The sequence below is a fragment of the Globicephala melas genome, chromosome 19 (assembly GCF_963455315.2).
Source record: "Globicephala melas chromosome 19, mGloMel1.2, whole genome shotgun sequence".
In the NCBI taxonomy this organism is placed as follows: domain Eukaryota; kingdom Metazoa; phylum Chordata; class Mammalia; order Artiodactyla; family Delphinidae; genus Globicephala; species Globicephala melas.
In genome coordinates, this window is record NC_083332.1 from 5,083,211 (window position 1) to 5,091,035 (window position 7,825).

The 7,825-nt window shown below is 42.7% G+C and overlaps 1 pseudogene; it reads left to right on the forward strand.

Moving 5' to 3' along the window:
- The window catches only part of LOC115847707 (zinc finger protein 665-like), a 42,849-nt pseudogene extending 42,747 nt beyond the window's left edge, over positions 1-102 (forward strand).
- Positions 103-7,825: the final 7,723 nt, after the last annotated feature.

The window sequence follows — 7,825 nt, forward strand, 5'->3', positions numbered from 1 at the left end:
GCCCTGAGCCTCCCTTACCATCAGAGAATTCATACTAGAGAGAAACGTTACAAATGTAGTGAGTGTGGCAAAGTCTTCAGTGTGCTTTCAAGCCAAACTTAACCATCAGAGGATCCATACAGGTTAGAGCACTTAAAAATATAATGAAGGGGACTTCCTTAGTGTTCCAGTGGTAAAGAATCTGCCTTACGATGCAGGGGACATGGGTTTGATCCCTGGTCGGAGAATTAAGATCCCACGTGCCGCGGGGCTACTAAGCCTGCGCGCCACAACTACTGAGCTTGCGTGTCTCAACTAGAGCCCACGTGCTGCAAACTACAGAGCCCGTGCACTCTGGAACCCACGCACCACAACTACAGAGCCCACGCTCCCTGGAGCCTGTGCGCCACAACTAGAGATGAGAAAACCTGCACGCCACAACTAGAGAGAAGCCTGCGCACTACAGTGAAAGATCCTGCATGCCTCAACAAGGATCCTGCGTGCCGCAACTAAGACCCAACATGCCAGAAATAAATAATAAGTAAATCTTTAAAAAAAAAATACAACGAAGGTGGCAGTGCTTTAGGAGGCCTTCACATCTTAGGCTTCATGAGAAAATTCATACTGGATAGAAGCCAGATAAATGTATTTAGTATAGTCAGGCCTTTAGAAAATGAATTCAATCTAGGAAGATTCCTCACCAATGCCATGAATGTGAAAAACCTATTCTCACAGCTTACATCTCACCAATATTCAGGTAATCTGCACTCTTCAGAATGTTACAAATGTACTAAATTTTGAATGCTTTTAGATTGTGCCTTAAACTCAGTGATCACCAAATACTTCATGTTTTAAAATGCAACGAATATGTCAAAAGTTAAACTATTGCTCACTCATCGCTAGATATCAGAATTTTTTTTTTTTTTTTTTTTTTGCGGTACGTGGGCCTCTCACTGTTGTGGCCTCTCCCGTTGTGGAGCACAGGCTCCGGACGCGCAGGCTCAGCGGCCATGGCTCACGGGCCCAGCTGCTCCGCGGCATGTGGGATCTTCCCGGACGGGGGCACGAACCCGCGTCCCCTGCATCAGCAGGCAGACTCTCAACCACTGCACCACCAGGGAAGCCCGATATCAGAATATTTATCCTGAGTAAAACCCGCAGAAATGTATGTGGCAAGGATCTTACCCAGAAGTCACAAGATAGGAGCATACTGGCGCCGTACCTCCCAAATTCACTGGTTGAGGCAAAACCTTTACCTTGAGTTCAAGTACTTGGCAACTGCAGAAAATTCATATTGAAGAGAAGCTGTGGAAATGTATGAAGAGAGGCTTTCTCCAGGCCTCACAGTGCACTAAGCTTCAGAGTACACAGTTTTGAGAGAAACCACACAAAGCAATATGTGTCCTGAGGACTGTACTTGAAGATCAAAACTGAAATAGAGGATTTACGCTGGTGAGAAAGCTTTCTGATGTAATGAATGTTGTAAATTTTTACATCAAGTATCCACACCTTTAGTGTAATGACAGAATTCTTACAGGTTACAAAGTATACACGGAAAAGCTTCATGAAACAGTACATCCTTGGGGTTTACCGAAGAACTAATATTTGGGACAGTCCTTACAAATATAATGAATTTGGTGAATTTTTTGAGCCACTCTTACGACAGACCATCAGAGAAGGCATACTAGGAATAAATAAATCTTTAGTTCTCTAAGGTTAACCTGAGATATTACATACTGCAGAATCATTACAACTCACAACATGTTAAAACTTCTGACATGGTGTGTATATGAGAGGAAAAAGGACATATGTGAAAATAGCTGATTATCTTCAGTATATTAAGTATTTGAGTTTTCTTGAAAAGGCTACTTACTATTTATGCTTTTCAACCTAAAGTTTGAAGTAACAGGGAAGAACAAGTCTGTCTCTTTCCTTTTACTTTAACATTTGTATTCTATTGCTTTGGCTACAAGTGAATCACTAAAGGGATGTTGCTTATAAGCTTAAATTATACATAATGGGCTATCTTTGGGAAACCTGATTCCCGTGTAATGTGCATTAAACTAAAATACCTTTGTTTACCTTGTGGGAAACCTCCTGTCCAGGCTCCCCTGTGAATGGATTCAAGAAAGAAGAAATTAAGACATCCCCTCAAGAACCTGATTGGAACTAAGAGTTTACTCCCTCCTCTTTTAGTATGAAAGAAGCCCGAATTCTAACTCAGGGAAGACGATTCTTTGGGACAGCAGTCCACCATCTTCTGGGTCTGCTGGCTTTCTGAATAAAGCCACTGTTGCTTGCTCCAACAACTAGTCTCTCAGTTTATTGGCCTGTTGTGTGGTGAGCCCTAAGAGCTTGGCCTTGCTAATATGTTGATTTCATGCATTCATTACAGGCCTTTCATGATGGTCTCTGGGAAGGAATCAGTAAGATGAGGGGGCCAACTTCATTAGGTATGGTTCATTCACATCCATGTTCCCTGGAAAGACATGAATCCTGAATTATCAAATTTAATAGTGTGTGAATTAGTGTCAGGGAGGGGCAGAGAATAGTGTAAAACGAGGACATGAATCATCATGCTTATTATGTTCAGGGCGCCCTTCTGTTCACAGTGGGTTACAGGACAGAGTGCTCTACCAACTGACCTGGACAAGAGCAGGCAAGACATGAGGCACTGGGCTTTTCATGGGAGGAGAGTGACAGGTTATTAGGGACTGATTATGTGGTAGGAACAATGCACAGGAAAAGTTGGTCACTTTCTCCATTGGATGGCAATAACTGTTGTATGTATGATTAAAAAAAAGTTAGTCTTGGGGCTTCCCTGGTGGCGCGGTGGTTGAGAGTCCGCCTGCTGATGCAGGGGACACGGGTTCGTGACCCGTCCGGGAGGATCCCACATGCCGCGGAGCGGCTGGGCCCGTGAGCCATGGCCGCTGAGCCTGCGCGTCCGGAGCCTGTGCTCCACAACGGGAGAGGCCACAACAGTGAGAGGCCCACGTACCGCAAAAAAAAAGAAAAAAAAAAAAAAGTTAGTCTTATTTTTGGAAATTGAAGAGAGAGCAATTATTTTGAGCATCAAATTTAATCAGAACCAGAATAATATGTGTGTGTGTATGATTCACATTTAACTGCTGCCATTATCATTTGCTACTGTTGTATTCATAGAATTACATTCTGAATGTATCATGGGTCTCCTGTTTTAATTAATAAAATATAATCACTTTTGTCATAACCCTGGATGAATCATGTTTATTCCGTCAACACAGTTTTATCTCATGTCGGTGCTTTATAACAGCAGGTAAAATGCACCGTTAGGCTCTCAGGTTTGAAAGAATCTATAACAATTTCTTTCCAATATGGAATGAAACAACATACAGTTTGGGGGTTACATACTCATAATTTGTACTCTCTACACTCTATTCCAGAATATTCAGATGGCTATAATGCAAATCCCATAGCAGTGCATTTCAGACTGACTTCCTTCCATTAGTGTGCAAAAATTGAATCAAATTTAAATAAATTTAAAGATCTAATTGGCTTTATTGAATGATTGATACACTGGGCAGCATCCCACCTAGGGAATAAAGAGGTGCTCCAAGGAGCTGTACAGAGTGGGAAAGCACATGATGTTGAGCATCTTTTCATGTGCTTTTTGAATGTGTATCTATGATAGATGTTTGGTTTCTGCTTTCTATGAGTCTTCATATGGATATGGAACTCTCGCCACTTCCTGAACTTGGGTGACTGTTTCCTTTCCCAGGTTAGGGCGGTTTTCAGCTATTATCGCTGCAAATATTTTCTAAGGCGCTTCCTCTCTTCTTCTCCTTCTGGGACCTGTATAATACAAATATTAGTGCACTTGTTGTTGCCCCAGAAGTCTCTTCAAATGTCGTCCTTCTTTTATTCTTTTTTCTCTTCAGTGATGATTTCCACTACTCTGTCTTCCAGCTCACTGATCCATTCTTTTGCCTCATTTAGCCTGTTATTGATTCTTCCTAGTGCATTTTTCATTTCAGTTACTGTATTATCCCATTCTGTTCAGTTGTTGTTTAGATTTTCAAAGTCTTTGTTAAATACTTCTCATTTCTCAGGCAGTGCATCCATTCTCCTCCCGAGTTCTTTTTGATCATTACTCTGAACATTTTTCCGGCCAGATTTCCTATCTCCACGTCACTTAGTTCTTCTTCTGGGGGTTTTGTCTTATTCCTCCGCCTGAAACATATTCCTCGGGTACCTCATTTTGTCTAAATTGCTATTTCTATTTTTATGTATGTGGTAGGTTAGTGACATTTCTCAACGTTGGAAAAGTGGCCCTCTGTAGGAGGTGTCCTTTGCATCCCTTTCATCACCGAAGGTCAGAGGCCAGCTGGTCCCGGGGTAGTGTCTGGCCTGTATTTGTGGATTCAGTTTGCAGGCTGTGAGACTGCAGTTTTCTTGCTTCTGGTGTCTGCACCCTGGTGGGTGAGGCTGGTCTAGAGGCTTCTCCCTGCCCCCTGTTGGTTGGACCTGGGTCTTGGCCCTTTGGCAGGCCAGGGTATGTCTAAGGGCATGCAGAGAGGTGGCAGTGGGCTCAGGAAGCCTTTAGGCTGCCCATTGGCTGATTGGTGGGGCTGTATCCCCTGCCAGTTTGTTGTGTTGCCTGAGGCGCCCCAGCGCCAGACCTATAGGTTCTTGGGTGGGGCGAGGTCTTGGTGCCAAGAAGTCAGCCTCCAGGAGAGCTCATGCAGATGAATGCTCACCGATGTTACTGCCGTCATTGTCTGTGTCCCCAGGGTGAGCCAACGCCTCCCCCCACCTTCCCAGGAGATCCTCCAAGATCAGCAGGCAGGGGCAGTTCTTGCCCAGGCTTCTGTCAGATTATTGCTTTTGCCCTTCATCTCTGTGTATGTGAGATTTTGTGTGTGTCTGTTAAGAGTGAAATCTCTCTTTTCCCCATTACTCTGAGCTCCTGCAGTCAAGCCCCACTGGCCTTCAAAGGTAAATGTTCTGGGGGCTTCTCATCCCAGTGCCGGACCTCTGGGCTAGGGGGCGTGATGTGGGGCTCACGACTCTCACTCCTGTGTGAGAACCTCTGTAATATAATTATTCTCTAGTTTTTGGGTCACCTACCCAGGGGATATGGGGTTTGGGTATATCATGAGTCTGCCCTTCCTACCCATCTCATTGTGGTTCCTTCTTTATGTCTTTACTTGTTAAAGAGCTTTCCTGGTAGGTGCTAGTCTTTCATCAATGGTTGTACTGCAGTTAGTTGTGATTTTGGTGTGCTCGTGAGAAGGGGTGAGTTTAGGATCCTTCTACTTCGCCATCTTGGCTGCTATCACAGAAGAGTTTTTTCCTAAAGTCTCTGTCTGCCTTTATGACAGTACCACACTGTTTCGATTAGTGTAGGTTTGGAATAATTTTCGAAACAAGGAAGTGTGAGACCTCTGTTCTTTTCAAACTTGTTTTTACTATTCATTGTCTCTTGACATTCCATAGGAATCACAGAATGGATTTACCTGTTTTTTCAGGAAAACCCTATTGGGATTTCACTAGGGAATGAATGATTTGAATCTGTTAATCACTTTGGGTAGTACTGACATCTTGACAATATTGACTTTCAATCCATGAACATGGGATATGTTTCCATTTATTTTTGTCTTCTGTAAAATTTTCAGCAGTCTATAGTTTGCAGTGTACAAATCTTTCTCTTCTTTTATAATGCCATGTCTAAATATTTTTTGATTCTCTTATAAATGGAATTGTTTTCTCAATTTGTTTTGATCATTTTTAATTTTTAGAAACCCAATTGAGTTTTGCATGATGATCTTAAATCTTATAAGGTTTTTGAACTCTTTCATTATTTCTAGAAGGTTTTTTTTTTTTACTTTCAGAATCTTCAGGGTTTTCTACCTATTAGATCATGTTACCTGTGTACAGAGATGATTTTGCTTCCTCTTGCTACTGGGATATCTATCATCTCATTTTATGCCTATGTGTTCTTGGTAGGACTTTCAATTATATGTTTTTAGAAATAGCAGGTAGGCTTGTCTTGTTCCTGATCTTGGAGGAAAAGCTTCCATTCTTTCACCATTGAGGATGGTGAAAGCTCTAAAGAAAGACTGCGTGGAAGGACAGTTTTCAGCATACTCTTATACCTGTGTGTAAGGTTTTAAAGGCAAAAGGAGGGAGGGGAGGGGAGTGTCTGTGATCCCAGCTTTCCTATAAGGTCTCAGCTGTGCAGACTCTTTGGCACACATTGTGACTATTCTGTACGTGCCTGCAAAACGAGTTTCTGTATCACGGTCTTGTGATTCTTTAACTTCTTTCAGGAAGAGAGTAAAAGCAATAGTTGTGACGTTTTATTATTTACCTAGAGCCAGATGTGATGCGTTAAGAATTCCAGTCCTCAGTTGACCCTCTGGGTGTCATCAATTTTTAAGGCTTCTTGGGGCAACTTGTTGAAGCCACAGTTTGGGGTTGTAAATCAAGGTATCAGTTTAAGCTACCAATCGTGGGAAAGATACATGTTCGGCTTGCTTTTCCTTTGTTTCTGCATTCCCTCCTTCCCCTAATCAGTAACTGCTTGAATCTGCTCTTTGGATCTCAGGGAAGGTCTAGGAAACTAAAGCCTTCTTCTATAAACAGGAAACAGGGGACACAGAAAGGTTTTTGTAACCCGGAAGGCCCCCCAGGTTCCCTTTGATATCAATCCTGCCTTTTCTTTGACATTCATCAATCTTGAGGGGAACAGGTATTGGATAAGAATGGGAAAATGTTGCACAGACAGGTTAATCAAACTCGACAGAAGAACTCAGGTTTAGGGGGACTCAGTTTCAAAATCATGGTCTCTTACTCTTCTTTACTATTGATTTGATTTTTTTTGTATCTCTGTTTGGGTACAGAAGAAAGTCATCCATCGCCTATGATCGCCCTTTTTTGGTTTTTCCTTCTGTTTTCTGCCAAGAACATTCTTGCACAATCTCCTGAAATATTGTTTTTTTTGTTTTTGCTTCATTGGGTCTTTGTTGCTGCACATGGGCTTTCTCCAGTTGCGGCAAGCGGGGGTTATTGTTTGTTGCGGTGCGCGGGCTTCTCATTGCGGTGGCTTCTCTTGTTGCGGAGCATGGGCTGTAGGCGCGCGGGCTCAGTAGTTGTGGCTCTGCGGCGTGTGGGATCTTCCCGGACCAGGGATGGAACCCGTGCCCTCTGCATTGGCAGGCGTATTCTTAACCACTGTGCCAAAATCCTGTATGTTTTTCTTGGATATAAACATGACAGTGGAACTTGTGGTACTTGTGGTATAATCAGTACAACACATTATAGAGCACATTTGTAATCCTGCTTTCTCCTTACAACATCACACTCTCTCCCTTTTTAGATCTTTTTCGTTTCTGTTTCATACCCATAGTATAATTTCCATAGTGAAAACTGGGATGGTATCATGTTAATTCCTAAACCAATTCTTGTTTTCTTTTAAAATTAGTATTTCAGTTGCCATCGTACACTTATTTTCACACAGATGTGCAGTCACAAGCTGTGCCCCCACATATGCATACACCCTGTGCTCCACTCATGCCCTTTCTCATTCCTGATCACTTCTCAGATGGAACCTCGATGTGAATGGAAAGTTATTTATTTGCATATTTAATTTGTTGTGTTGATCACCCCCATTTCCAGAGCACTTCTTCACCCATGCCTCCACCTTCCACGTTAGTCACATTATAGAAACAATCCCTCTTTATCCATTGAACAACTTTATCCGGACAGCCGTGCAGCTGTGATGACTCGGAAACCACTTCCAGGAGGGATGGCTGAATGGCTTCGTTACACAGCTCACTTCTTACATCTCCCTTGACGTTTTCTG